This window comes from Thunnus thynnus, chromosome 1 (assembly GCF_963924715.1).
Source record: "Thunnus thynnus chromosome 1, fThuThy2.1, whole genome shotgun sequence".
In the NCBI taxonomy this organism is placed as follows: Eukaryota; Metazoa; Chordata; class Actinopteri; order Scombriformes; family Scombridae; genus Thunnus; species Thunnus thynnus.
This window is the reverse complement of record NC_089517.1, coordinates 16466184-16481811: the sequence shown is the minus strand read 5'-3', so window position 1 is coordinate 16481811 and position 15628 is coordinate 16466184.

Sequence of the window (15628 nt, the reverse complement as noted above, 5' to 3'; positions counted from 1 at the left end):
CAAGTCCGATGAGAGAGAGAGAGAGAAAGAGAGAGAGAGAGAGAGAGATGAATAGAGAAGTGGGGCAGCTGCTGGTGGTGTAGACAGAAACACTGTCTTCACCAGTAAGTAAGTGAACTTTATTCATCTGGCTTTTTTCAAAACAATAATGCCTTACAGAAAGAGACAAAACAAGGGAAGACAAAAAAAGAGAGAAACCGAAGGCAATATCTGAAACAATCTAGGAAATGTGAAACTATTTTCCAGCAAAATGCCGCTGAAATGTGAAAAAGTGTATTTAAAAGTACCTTTTACAAATGTGTCTTCTCCAAGGCTCTGATGGAAGTGATTCCAAATTCAAGGAGCTATGACCGCACTGCACCGACACAAGGTGCAGTCACCTTCACCAAAATCAGCTCATGAAGTCATATGATTTTGTGGCAATAAAACTATCAGTCCTATCACAATACAATTCAGCAGCTGAATCTTATATGTGGCTCCTGTCTCTACCAACACAGAGCTATTTTCCACCTTGCTAATATACCAAAAGACATAATCACTCTACCAGCTACAACAGCCATATAACACCAGTAGGAATCTGAAGTCCTCGTATCGGGGTTTGTTGGTTGTCCCTCGCTTCAGACTCAAGACAAAAGGAGACTGTGCTTTTGAGGTTGTTGCTCCTAAACTTTAGAACTCTCTCCCATTGGACTTAACATCTGTGGACACTGTGGACGCCTTTAAAAAGCAGTTCAAGACCCATTTGTCTAGACTTGCTTTTGTTTAATTTTGTTTTGTGCCTTTTGTTTTTAGTTGGATGTCTGCATATAATGTCTGTTGCTGTTGTGTTTTTTATTGTGAATTGTGATGTCTGCTCTTGAAAGGTGCTATATAAATAAACCTATTATAATAACTTTCAAATTTGTCTGTTCAATGTAAAGCTTCAGCTTGCAGCCAGTTAGCTTAGCTTAGCATAAAGACTGGAGACAGGAGGAAACAGCTTGGCTCTTGTCCAATAGTCATAAAATCAGCCTACCAGCACCTCTAAAGTTCACTAATTAACTTATTTCTTGGCCAGTCTAAACTAAGCTGAACTAAACTAAGCTAATCTAAGCTAACCAGCTGGGTGAGTATCAATCTTCTCATCTATCTCTCTTGCAAGAAAAAAGAAACATGTTTCTCAAAATGTCAAACCATTCCTTTAAATTGCTTTCTGGACCAATTGACATTTCGGAAGCACACATTCATTTTCCATCAGCATATAGTAATAACTTATAAAATAATGAGTTATTTTCAGTTTTTAGTTAAAACAGTATCACGTTACTTTAAACTTGTCTACTTGGAGAATATGCTAACTAGCTGCTACAGTAGTGTGTTATAAACCATATAAACTGCTTATATACTGCTTATAAAAGCTAAATAGGGAAGGTTAAAGTAAAGTTACACAGGTTACACAGTTTACACAGGCCCCACCTGATAGCATCACACACTCTTCTCTTTAAAATCAAAAATAGTTAATAACTGTCTTTCTTCTTGAATCCTCTTCTGCTTGTCTGGATCAACCTTCATGTCGTGAGGTCACATACGTAACCTCCCTGTCCAGTGCGATTCCTGTTGTGCCTTCTCACATGCAGAACATTCAGCCCGAACCCTTTGATCTCCTGCTATTTTGAATACTCTGTCAAAGCATATGATGAAGATCTATGGTGCTCTATGGGTTATGTCAAAAAGAGATTGCCATGTCTGTCATGCACAGAATTTGCTGAGACGCTGCCATGACTGATGAAGTGTTTTAGGGCAGCCACCTCTGCTGCGACACCTTAGAGGGCAAAAACAGAGTGAAGATGCTGCTTCGTTGTTTACGTGTTTTCAAGGGAGACAGGAAAGATGTGTTTGGCATTAAGGGACGGTTAGAGGGGGAGAGTATGGAGTCCAGATCTCCTGAATGCTACTTTCAACACCCTCTCAGCAAGTCAGCTCACAGGTCAGAGGTTGATACGGATCTTTAGAAAGTAAACAACTTCGGACCACAGTGGCTTCCCTTTCCCCCCACAGAGACACACGTTTACTTGCAGAACAGACATCTATTCATGTTGAAAATCCAACTACATTAAAGTACCACAGCCATAAACAAGGAATCAAGCACACAATTGAAGCTCTATGAATTATGAATCCGCAGTTACACAGGAAATAGAGATAATGTCGATACTACAGTCCAGAAACTCTCACGTTAGAAAGCAGAACGGTGAAATAATTGAGTGTGTTGGCAGGCTGACTGTGCGTGCAGAGTGGGTGTCTGCATGTGTTCGTGTGTGTGTGAGAGAGACAGTTCTGGTATAAAGGGGTGATTTTACAGCACCTGTCTCTGTCATGTCAGGCAGAGGCAGTTGGCAGGAGCCGTCCTGATGTTTCAAACCCCCCCCCCCCCAACACCCAGCTCTAACAACAGGCTCTCATACCACAGTGCATGCAGACGTTTCATGTGGTGCTGGAGGTGTATAGCTTGCCCATCAGGTAGTCCAGATCAATGTTTTGTGTAAAAGGGGTTAGTGTGTGTTTCTGTTGACCTGTCAAATCTCAAGAGCGGTTGTTTTTTTTGAACAGGGGCAAGTCTTGACTACAAGACTTGATGCTTGAAAGTTTGAAAGTTGAACCAATTACTGAAACCCTACCCAAAACTATTTCTACAGATTCAGAGACAGCGCTCTGCTGCCCACTTTAGGCAGCGATAACAGCCCACATCAACTCAGAAAGACTGGCTGTAGCTTGCAACTTTTGCTAAATTACACAGCAAAATGTACCCTATTTAAAACAATTGCTTTATCACTGAATGAATTTTATAATATTTCCCTTTACACCATCTTTCTTTTGCATTTTGGAGGGTCCTCTTATTATTTAAACCTGCAAATGGATTTTTGGCCTTTTAAGGGCAGCAGAACAAACCGTATTATCACCTCATAAGTTGACATGGGTAACATGTTGTCAAGCAGTTGCCTATTTACACATCCAGCGCATTGCAAAATCACACTTATTTAACTCCATTTATTTGGAGTTGTGTTTCTAGCTGCCTAACGAATAATCCAATATTTACTCTCCTTTTAGCAGAGAGATGAGAGCAGTGAGAGTGAACCAAAACAGTAAAGGTGCAGGACGTAACATTAAAACTATGAGCTAAAAGAGGCTAAAGGCTCTGTAGACCTGAGAGGAGCTGCAGACTTGAGTGATAACACTCTCAGGGTTTGTCAATATTAAATATAATCTGATCCATTATTAATACAAAGATATTTATTACTGCAGCTTTAAGAACACTTTTGTTTCCTTTAGGAACCTCATCTCAATGACTGTATTTGTATATTTGTATCCCTCGCTGATCTATAGAGAAGATTGTGAAAAAAAACACTTCTCGTATAAACATTTTAAATAACTTTGACTTGGATACTTGATAGCAAAAAAAACAAAAATGAGGACTTACCTTATTATAAATTAAGCTAGTAATGATTTTATCTGTCAGTTAATAGTTCAAAGAAATTGCAGCTAGCCAGCGTAGAGACTAAAGACTCTGAGGATGAAGTGAAAAGGGAGAATTTTTGCACTGCACTAAACTTATACCAATTTTGAATTACTGAAGACCCAATCAGTAATCAGACCCAGCAGAACACGGTGAAATGAGATCATGAGTCTCAAAAGCGTGTTCGAGCAGGGTCCCACTGAGGTGATAATAGCAAAGAGGACTTGTGGTGCTCTTGAAGCCTTAGTCAGCTCACTACACAATATTCTTCTGAACACACAGGTGGCTTGGAGCCCCACTGATCAGGAAATAAGGAACCAAAACTGCTAGCTGTCTGGCTCACCAGGCAGACAGTAACACTATTAATGATGAATATTGGAAGGAGGCAGAGGAAGCCTCTTGGTTTTTCACTATCACCAACAGCAGTGACAGATACGGGGTGAAGTTGATGATTTTTGCGCTATTTTCCATCTAAATGTCATATGCTCATCAATAAACACTTTAATCAAGGTCAGGAATAATATGATGCAACCGAAGAGGAAAAATGTTTTTTTTTTTTGTTTTTTTTACATTTTTCATTAACTACACTCAATGTGGAAAATGTAACTGAGCTGTTTTGCTTTGTCTCCTTTAACAGACAAATCATCTGTTTTAGGACTGATCACACTTTCACAATTCACAAGATGAAATTTGGTCCATATCTTCAGTCATCTTCAGCTAATAAGTCATTTATCCGGTGGATCCTTTTTTTCAAAGGTCCTTTTTTCATTAACTCTGTGTCTGCTTCAGCTCATGTCTCTTGATCTCTGTCCAGTAATAAGCAAACTAACACCACTATATCTTTGCTTTGATAATTCATTAGGTTAGATTTGTTAGGCTAGTCTTCTTTATGTTCAATAAATACATAAATGGGAAAACCCCTTCCTCGAGTCAGATGATGCGACTTGACCTATTCCTTTCTTTACAGGGTTAGGGTTATTATAAGGGTTATTTTTGCCTGCTTGCCTCTTTAACAGGAAGTCAATTCTTAGACCAACAAAGTATTACAGGCTCTATAACAAGCAACTAATTGGGCCAAAGCTTGAAGTGCAAAGCACTAATATGATTTCTGCATACTACAGAATAATGTAGAAATTATCCTGTGTTATACTGCCATCAATGGGAGTTACTGATGTGATGTTAAAACATTTGCCAAAGCTGCAGTTTTGCAAAAAGTTTGTTTAAAAAAAATCACTTTTCAACAAATATAAAATATAAAATGCTAGAAAATGTTATAATAGGCCTGTGCCTTATCACATTATGTCATTCTTCACTCAAATTAGATCACTTACAGTACATTAAATGCTGAATTGCTGTTGCTGAGGCACAAAAACAAACTCAAATGTTAAGCAGTTCATGTTTGTGAGAGACTAAAATGGGACATTTTTATCTGTGCAGTCAGAATCTGTCTCTCTCTGCTTTGTTTTTTTCCCCCCTAGCAAACCACCTTAAGATTGTATTGTGACTCATCAGAAACAAAGCAATTGATTTAATCATGTAATGTCTTGTTTTTGTTTTGATGGCAATATGTTCCATTTTTTGGTTCCATTTTTGTAAGAAATGTTGTGATTTTGTACTCCTGCAGAGGGCAGTGTTAGACCATCTTAGCATAAAGCTCAAGAGGCGAGGAGAGGAAATACTGTAGGAAACTTGTGAGATTTGAGGGTTTGTCTAAGAAGAGATCCTGGTGAAGAAAAGAACAAATGACCCTGGGGGTGTAGGGGAAAAATACTAAGCAGGCAGACAGCAGACATAGACTCCCAATGCAAAAGTCAGACAGTAAAATGCAGGATGATAATAAAAATAACAGAATACCAAAGACACAAAAGCCTTGAAATGGAAATGCAGCAACTCGCTCCACCTCTGCAACATTGAACAAATACTATATTGTACAAATATAATATGTATGCATTAAAGTCAGCTTGTCGCCTTATTTCCCATAATGTCTGTCTTTAAAGCAGATATGTTTTTGCTTTTGCTTTGTTTTGCGTTCTTGCTTTCATCCTATGAAATCTGCAATTTCTTTGTTTGTCAGTGCAGACAGACAACAGTGACTCAAAAGCCTCCAACAGCACAATGTAACATTTCCGAAGGCAACGGCGGAGGGGTGAGTGTGTGAGAATGGGAGGTGGTTGGGTTGCTGCGGCTCAGCCTTCGCCCCAGTCAGCCTCTACCAGGGTGGGTTGCCAATTAGAGCCAACACATATGACACACTTGACTCCCCCGCTTGAACCATGGCTGGAGATAATAGGCCTCTTCCTGCAGCTCAATCGATGACATACTGTCCCAGGGTGGATGTCTGCCTCAGTACACACACACACACACACACACACATACACATACACATACACACACAAACACACGCAACATACATGCACACACTCTTTCTTTCTTTCTCTACCGCTTATCTGTCAGAGAGTAAAATGTCAGATTTCTGTTTCTTGCGCACAAATATACAAGCAGCACACACACACACACACACTCACACAAATGGCTTTCTGCTGTCTTTCTTTATCCCTATTTTTCAAACAATACACAACTTCCAACTAGAAAATACACCCTATTATCCATGGTGAGATACAAAACTATTGCAAAAAACCTTGATGCACAGTGAAATTATGTGTATATGTGTATATCTATCAGCTGAGTGGGTTCATATATCTGGCTAACCCCACAGGAGGCGTCTGGGTTGTGTGAGGGCACCTAAGTCATGGGGATTACAGACATTACGGTAATGGATATCTGCTGTGTACAGTAATAGGCAGATGGCTTGCATGAACTTGCTCTCAGTAGTCAGGTCTCGACATTGTTGTTCCTGACTTGCATCTTGATACAGTTGTTAGACCTCAGCTATCAATACAGCTGGGTCATAGCTGGTTAAGCAAAAGCATAAACATTGCATCAACGCAAATTTGCAAAGCTCTGTGTGATGCAAACCCACCCGTGTAATATCATACCCTTCAGCTCTGAGCTTCAGTTTCTCTAGAAAAATGTTTCTGTTTGTCTGTGCGGTTTTTTTGTGTGTGTGTGTGTGTGTGTGTGTGTGTGTGTGTGTGTGTGTGTGTGCAGGGAAGAGAGTTTGGGAGTCAGTGCTGCTCTTTGCATGGCTGTGGGAGGAGGGAGAAGAGGAGGGGGTGGAGGAGGGATGGAGAGAGGAGGAGCAGTTGAGGGATGGGAAGAGCAGAGGAAGGCCTCTGCATGGCTTTTTGGATGGAGGGGTTTAAAATTGCAGAGAGGGGTGGGTTTGGGGGTTGGATTGGGGGTGGGGGGGGGAGGTAGTTGACAGTTGTGTGCGTGCGTGAGCTTAATCTGCCTCCATCAGCTGTCAGAGTCGGGGATGTCAGGGCTATAGGCTCCTGGTCCTCTCTTCTTCTCTTTCTCTCTCTTCGCTGGCAATGTCATGTTGTCAGCCCACATATGCTCGTCTGCAGTGGAGGGGGGTAGGGGATGGGGGAGGGGGAGGGGAAGGGGTTGGACGGGTGGAGGAGACATAGGCACACGGGCAGCCTCCGTCTTTTTCCTGTCGCTGTCGACACTTGTCTTCTTGCCTGTGTGATGCTGACGTTGTTCCCCTTTAACCCCTTCAGCTCCCTCTGTCCTCTCTCCATGCTGCTTTTCTCTCTCTCTCTCTCCCTGCATAGATAACATTTGACTGAATCGAGAATGACACTCACAGGGCTTTTACTTATAGCATGAGTTCGCCTCCCTGCTCCTCTCTGCTCACTTATCACAAATGATTTAATTTGGGCAGCAGGGTGATGTATGGAATAAGTAAACTGTCCTTCAGAGGGTCTGTTCTTCAGCTGACCCTGAGCCCTGACCTCCCTGTGCTGAAAGGTGAGCATTTCATTTTTCAGCACTGGTTTAGCAATGGTTTGTGGTAGGCCATGGTGCTCACAGGAAAAACAGAACAAAACAAACAACAAAAAAAACATTTAAAAAAATCTCACATAGCCCGAGTTTGTGTTACCATTTGAGTCACAGAGCTAAGCATCATATTTTCTGAAAAGTAAATACTAGAAAGTCACTTTTCACTGTCCCGAAGGTTTTTCCAGAATCCTTTAAAGCCTCTTCTAACCATCTGGATAAAAGATATCCAGTATACTCCATCATAGAAAAGATTTCTAACCCGTTTGCACTTCGAAAACACATCTTTTTTTTCCAAATCCAAACAAAGATGGTAGCCAGAAATCACATATCTCTTCTCAGTTTGTACACCATGAACCAAAGTTTTCTTTTTATTTTACTACCAGTTATATTAGTAAATATAATCCTTTTCCCCCAATATTTTACAATTTCATTCATTCATAAAAAAGACTAGAACATACTGTACATGTATATAATTTTTAGCTACCTGATATAAATACAGCTGTCCTCACATCATGAAATAGGTGCTACTGTTGAATATTTATATAACATTTTCAGTGTTTTGAACATCACAAACAAAATTCTGGTATCTGCTTTGCTAGATACCACTCAGGGGATGTGAGATGTTTTTTTTATGATTTTGTTGAACCAACCCTTTAAGCACCTTAGTCTGATGTGGTTATGTGGTATAATCAAGTCTGCATTGTCTTTTATGAATTGTTCATTTTTCTGCCTTTTTGTGCCATTTTATTTTTTTTTTAATGTAACTGTGTTACTGTAGCTTTGCATAATAGATTTTATTTCTATGGAGCCTTTTAAAATCTGAACACTGACTGCAGATGAAAAGATAAAATTTGCACTGCCTCTGACAAAAAAGGAGAATAAACTAATAAAACAGCTCCACTTCACCTTTCTTCTCTGTGAAAGTCTCTCATCTTTCTTCTTCTCCAAATGAAAAACCAGTGGGCTCATGTGTCCTGAGCAATGAGAGGTCCATACGCCAAAGACAGCAGTCAAGCGTTTATATCTATATGGGTAACAGCGCTCTCGCCCCAGTGACCTGCCCCTGGCACCTGCCACAGGGGGCTTTGAGTCTACCTGTCAATCAAACTGAGATGACCCCCCCCCCACCACCACCACCACCACAACTCCCGTCTTAGGACTCCCAATGCAAGTCTTGGGTAACTCATTACATCCCATCCCCCTATCTCCAACTCCCTTTCCACACAAAGATGATATCTCTATACGTGCTCAACAGAGCGCACCGGCTCCCTGTCTCAGCATGCATGTTGCATGTTAACCATGAATCCCATGCACTGTACCATATGTCTGCATGAATGCATGACTGTTCTGTAGCTCATTCAGCTACAGGCTGCAGTTGTGGTTCATTATTTCTAGTCTGTAGTGTATTAATACAGGGTGGCTTTAACCAGGAACAGGTCAAATCTCACATAAAAGCCTCAGCAGGCTGCTTGTGAAAAGAACAATTTGTGTTATAGAGTTAAGTGATTTGTGCAATTTTCAGTGCTGTGTTCAGAAACTAGGAAAATGCCAAGATCAGGACTTGGAGGTATTTTTAATTAATGATAATATTCAGCCCTGGCAATAATATGTATGATTCATAAAATGTGATCAATGACATGAAGCTTTTATGAGCATCTTCTGTGCACTTACATTAAATTTTCACACCCACACCTGCACACACGCACAGAAAACATAAACGCGCTCAATAAAAACTCCCTCTCTGTCACACACGACACAAACGCACACACACACTCACACACACGCCTCCTGGCTATGAGTACCCTTGCCCCGAGTGCTCCCTTGCTGCAGTCTCCATAGCAGGCAGGGAGACTGTCTGAGTGTTTTATGTTTGCTGTAACACAGAGCCATCACTGTCAGAGCCATTGATTTGTCAACAACATAGTGATACACTGTAGATGGATAATGGCCCATCTTGTGCACAGTTGCTGCATTTTTCTGGACAGCGAAGGAGCATCTGTTATTGCTGTTATTTTTTTTTCTCTCTTCCCTTCCTCCTCCTTCCTAAAACCTCCCTCTCTCCCCACCCACAAACACACATCCTTGCAGTTTGAAAACAATAAAAGAAAAGCAATGTGTCTTGTGCAGCTACTAAATAGCTGTCTGGTTTGTGTCTCCTGAGGTGGTTGCACATCAGTGGCTAGCCCATCTATCAGACCATTGCATGGCCCTCAAACCTCCAGGTATAAAGATGATAAATACCCCACCTCCTGAAAAGGGCAAGCAGAGAGATGGATGGATATGGAAAGAGAGAGACAGTTACAGATATTGAAATGGAGTGATTGAGGGAGAAAAAGCAAAACTGAAGGAGAGAAATGAAGAGAAATTCAAGATGAAAGAAGCTGAAAAAAAAAAACAGAAATAAGAAGACAGAAAGTCAAACTGAAATGTCCTTTAAGCGCACCTGGCTCCCTTCGCTCTTCCCCCATCCCCTCCACTGTTTGATTAAACAGTACTTTCCCCCCATTCCCCCCTTATCTGGGCTGTCGCTGCATGAAGGAGCTATCTGCTGTGTGACTGGCAGACTACTGCCTGCTGCCCCTGATAGCATTCCACTTTGGTTAGGTAAATAGGAACTTAACTGAACTGAGACAATTTAAACAGTCTAAATGTAAGGAGATTAAAACTGGCCAAACAGTGGCTGAGCACAGGGATGCACTGCTGTAGTTATGCACTGCTGCAAGAATCAGAGACACACACGCAGGACTGTGCACGGCGCGCACGTATTCCACAAAGTCAAACAGAAAGACACGAGCATCACAGACACTCAGCAAAAAGACACACAGAGCGAGAGGACAGATAGAAGCAGCCTTTAGTTGTTTTTGATGCCTTGGTGCCCTCTGACCTACAAAATCACTGTCTGTGCTTGCAAAATCTACGCGCACAAACACACACAGATACAAATGGCATGAGGCAGGCAAGCAGGATGGACCTGGGGACAAGTTTCCGCCTGGACGCCCTCATATCCGAGCCAGTCCTGCCCTGCTCTGCCCACAGGCCTTTCCAGACTGGCCAGTCGAGTGAGCGACCTACCCTGACTCTAACACTGTGTGGCAGGGGGACCTAGAGACAGATGTTCCCTGCCACTGGCATGGTGCTGAAGAGGAGTTGCTATCCCGTGCGCACACAGTATATGTGTCTATGAAAAAAAAAAAGAGGGAGACAAAGAGAGAAACTGAATGCTTGAATGGCAATGTTGGGAGGAAGAAGGAGGAGTAGGGGTGGGTGGTGGTGGGGTTGTAAAAGGAGAAATAAATCAAGTCAAAGCAATTTGTGGCAATGGCTGCTGCAGTGTCATTAGGAATCCCGTCACGCAGCAGCTCCTCTGAGCAGTCAGCAGACGCAGGTTGACAGCAGGCCAAAGAGGAATTTTAATTTTTTCCCCTGTCTCACAGCTTCCACCTCAGCTCTATTTCCTTACTACAGTACAAGCCCACGCTGCTGATAACAACCTCCAAACTCATCCACCACCCACCACCCTACTGCCCCTCCCTGCATTAAACACATTTGCAACCTCATAATAATACTCCTTTGCTGAGAAAATATTGTTAAATACTTAGTCTAAAACTTTTGCATAATTTTATCAAAAGTGAAAAATCTAGGAAGAGTAAGATAATTCATTATGTTTTCAGTACAGCCTCTGGATCAATAATTGCCAATATACTGAATAACACACATCACCCAATATAATGGTAATGAAAGATGCTTTTTTTTTTTTAAATCAGGTGATTTGGAATAGAAATAAATTTTTCTTCTTTTTGTTCCACAAATATCAAGTGTTGTGGTTAAATTCTACGTCAGTTAGCAACTAGATTTATAACATTATATTTCTAACTCAGAACAACTAGCCTGTAAGGGCTTTATTTGGTGAATAAATGGTGTAATTCACAGTTTTTATATTCTCGCTGTGCCTCAGCCTGCCTCTTTACCTCTACTTCAGTTTGCTAAATAATTTCCAACATTCCAAAAATGTTTCTGACAAAGTGAATATGCTCTGTTCAATTGTGACATGTTTACAAGATGATATAAAAATATAATACACCAATGTGTTGGAGAAAACAACTGAGGAAAATTTCTACATTTGGGAAAAAGCCAAAATTGCAATGATTGCAGTTGACACAATTCTGTCACAATTACAATTAGTAAAATGGAATAAACTGTCCTTTTATCCAAACGTACACACACGGAAAAACCTTGGCAACAAAGGCTACGGAAGGGACGACTGTTTATAGGCATGCGTGACGAGCTGACGTCAGCTAGTCAGTAAAGTAGAAAAAATGTTGCAAATGAATCGTTCAAAGGCAAGTTGAAGCCCAGGCTTTTGACTTGCAGGGAGCATTTCTTCATATGTTCACCTCAAGTTTTGGAACTTTCACTTATGTCGGATTATGATGTTGGATAGACATCCGACATCATAACAGTATATAAATAACAGAAAATCAAAAAAAACATGTTCCCCTAAAAAAAAAATTGTGATAGGGATTCTACAGCAGCAGCGTACCAGGCAGAGTGATACAGATATAGTATGGATCTGTGTGCAACACAGAACCAACAGATTCAAATCAGTGTTATGACAGGATAAGCAGCACAAACAGTGTCTCACATTGTGTATCCAGTGTTGTGAGAAGAGGAAAATGTGGTATTAACGCGGCCCGAGCAGAGCAGTGCAGAGTAATGCTGCACATTTCTCCTCTCAGCTGCCACTTTAATGAGCAGACAAAATGGCCACCATTGAATAATTAATATGCGGGTCCATTAACAAGGCATTAGAATGCATTCTATCTCTTATTGATTTTTTTCCTGTCTTTTTTTTTTTTTTGAAAACTTTTACTCCATCCACTCTGCGTCCAGCACTGGTGAGTGTGAAATATGGCTGCTGCTGTTTAAATGTCAGCTTTGTAATTACACATGGAGCCACGAGCTGGGCAATCCCACAGCCTGAGGGCCTCTGATTTATGATCAGGCACTGATGGCAACAACACAGACACATACAGACAAAATGCATTCACACATAAAACATCCTTTCCTGCTCACACAACCTAAACTCAGATTACACACCTTTTTATTTGCTGTATAGAGTTTATCCATTATGTTTATGCTTTTGTGTATTGACAGTAAACAAAATAACCGGTACAGTCATGTTAGTACTTATTGCTGAGAGGGCAAATAAATACAATCCCTTACAAAAATGTACACACATATTGTTTACACACCTTTAGTGGTTAAATAATTAGTTTAATATTATTTTATAACATTTTGCCCATTAATTAACATTAACCCATTAATTGTAGTGGGTTTATTAAGTAACAACACTAAGGGAGTACAGCCATGCTAGTGGCTCTGTGAGGCTGTACTTGGGCACAGTGGTGCTTTGAGCTAAATGCTATCATCAACATGCTAATATGCTCCCAATGACAATGCTAACATGCTGATGTTTAGCAGGTATAATGTTTACCATGTTCCCATCCTAGTTTAGCATGTTAGCACACTACAGATTGCTAATTAGCACTGAACACAGAGAATAGCTGAGGCTTAGGACAAATTAAAATTTTGACTCAATGGTGGCACTAGATAAAAAGTCAGGGGATCATCACACTTATTACAATTCATCCTGAGCAGGACATGAATGTACCAAATTTCATGGTAATCCATCCAATGTATTGTTGAGAAGTTTTTTTTAAAATCCCAAATGTCAACCTTATTGTGGTGCTAGATGTAAGTCAGGGGAAGTCATAAGGATACATCATCTGGAAACCATGAATGTGTGTACCAAATTTTATACCAATCCAACCAGTAGATGTTGAGATATTTCAATGGATAAGATAAAACTTGTGCTGGTCGCACTTTCGGAAAAGTCAGGAAATCACAAAATTCTTTGGTATTCATCCTCTGGGGACCATGAATGTCTGCATAAAATTTTGTAAATCTGAGCTGTTGAGAAGGGTCAATGTGGTGGACTGACAGATCTAACATTGTCATCCTGAGCTGGCATTCAGACTGAAAATAGCTGCTTTAAGGGGCTGATGAAACAGTGAGATCCAGAAAGTCCAGTTGGAGTAACCATGAGACACCAAAACACTGCACAGAACAGTTTACTCACAGAAAGTTATCAAGACTGCAATTATTTTATCTTTCATCATGACGATAGGGATTTAAATGGTAGAAATATGGTTCTAACTTCTCAAATGTGAGATGTTGCCGTTTTTCTCCTGTAGAATCATTACCTTTAGGTTTTAGAGTGTCTGTGAACTATTTTCTGTAATTTCACAGAGTAGATGATTAATCGATTCATCTCAAAGTAATCAACAGTTTAATCAATAATGAAAATAATCGTTGCAGCCCTGCACACCTTTATCTTTACGATTGCATCGATTCAGTGTCAATCCTCTTCAGTGTAACCTCGCCCCGTCTTTCCCCCTCCCACAGCTTTTTGCTCAGCGGTCTAACACATTCTAGTGGCATGTGGGACACCCTGGTTCAATACACCCTCCCATACGCACTCCGCCCATCAGTCAGATTCTAGGCATACCTGCTGGGAAAACCAATCTATATCTGGATGAATGGAGGAGGAGAGGCAAGGCCAGATCAATGTACAGATATTGATACACGCAGCCATGCAAGGAGACTACAGTCCTTCTGAACTCATTCTCTCTCTCGCTGAAAAGATTAGGAATCTAGATGAACTGCTGAGTAAGGTGTGTGTGTGTGTGTAGATGACAAAAGAGACACTGTAACACACTGGCAGATACTACAGATAGAGCAGGGAGGGGGAGGAGAGAAAGGAGGGTGTGGAGATGCGTAGTAGAGACACAGATTACCACCACAGAGCCCAGTAATGGTGCGAGGGGAGCACGTCAATAATAAATACCTCCCATTACACCACGCTGGACTGCTGCAGCAGCCTGTACAGCACGACCCCTGCTGACTCCCTGATCTACCTCAAATTACACTGATGCTCTCACACTGAGCTTCTGTGGAATACAGCACACTGACTGCATCAAACACAGGCAGCTATACAGCGTGGCTATGGACAGATACATGCATAAAATCACACATACGGCTGCAGCGATGAATTCATTTTCCAGCACAGTACAGAGGTTGAGTGTCAGGGTTTGATGGTTCCCTGTTGGGATCTGGATTTTTTTTTTTTTTTTTTTTAAGGCTCTCTCCCCTTCTTCCTTCTCTTCAAAGAGACGAGGCTTGACATCCAGGTGTTTTATAGTATTTGTGGCTCTGATCATCCATCAAGCCGATCGATCACTCTCCCAGCAGCTTTTATTAATGATCTTGTCAGCCAGCCCGCTCCTGGGTGCAGCCGCTTGTCCAGAATGATAGATCATTAGCTAGTCTGCCTGCTATTTATTCTCTCATGACCTTGTCTCCCTCCATTGTTGAGTGGGCCGAGTTATGAGAGCTAGAACATGATAATTCACTATTGATCTGCCCCCCTCCCACCAAAAAAAAAAAGAAAGAAGAAAAGTTTTTTTTAGCTGTGTTTCAACTGCAAACACACAGAAGTGGTGCATCGAGCTATCTCTCCACTTTAAAAAAAAACCAAAACATGCTGCGGAACATCAGAGGAAACGAGACAAACATAATTAACAGATAGCAATGAGAGACAGAGAGGAAAAGAAAGGAAGAGAGAGTGACAGAAAGAGAGGAAAAAGGTCAACTGAGAAAGAGGCAAAGAGAGTCAGCAGGAGTTTCACAGGAAAGAAGCCCGAGGCTGAACCAGTGAGGTGTAAGCAGCTTTAGAATAAACATGAGCTCCATGTAAACAACAACCTGCCACTACAAGCATAGGTTACGCACACAGGCCTGGTGGGCATCTGGATTCACAAATGTGTGTATTGTACACTCTGGGTGTCCCTGGGGCTGAAGAGCCTCGCCTGTCATCCTCCCATCATTCCTCTCTCTACACACTTACATCCATAAAGCCTGTCATGTTGATCAAGTACCCGCAGGCCCGAAACCTTTTGTGATTGTCAAAAGTGTGCACATGTGAATGTTTGACTGTATAATTGCAGCCTGATTTTCTGTTTGTGTCTGGAATGTACAAGAGGCCAGCAGTGTGTAAAGCACTCTGCCATGAATTGAGAGGCTGTTGTGTTTCTGTGGCTTCAGTCTGACCTGTTTATTATGCAGTCAGTGTTCAAAGAGAAGAAAGAGAAACTTCTTTCTCCTCCAAAACCA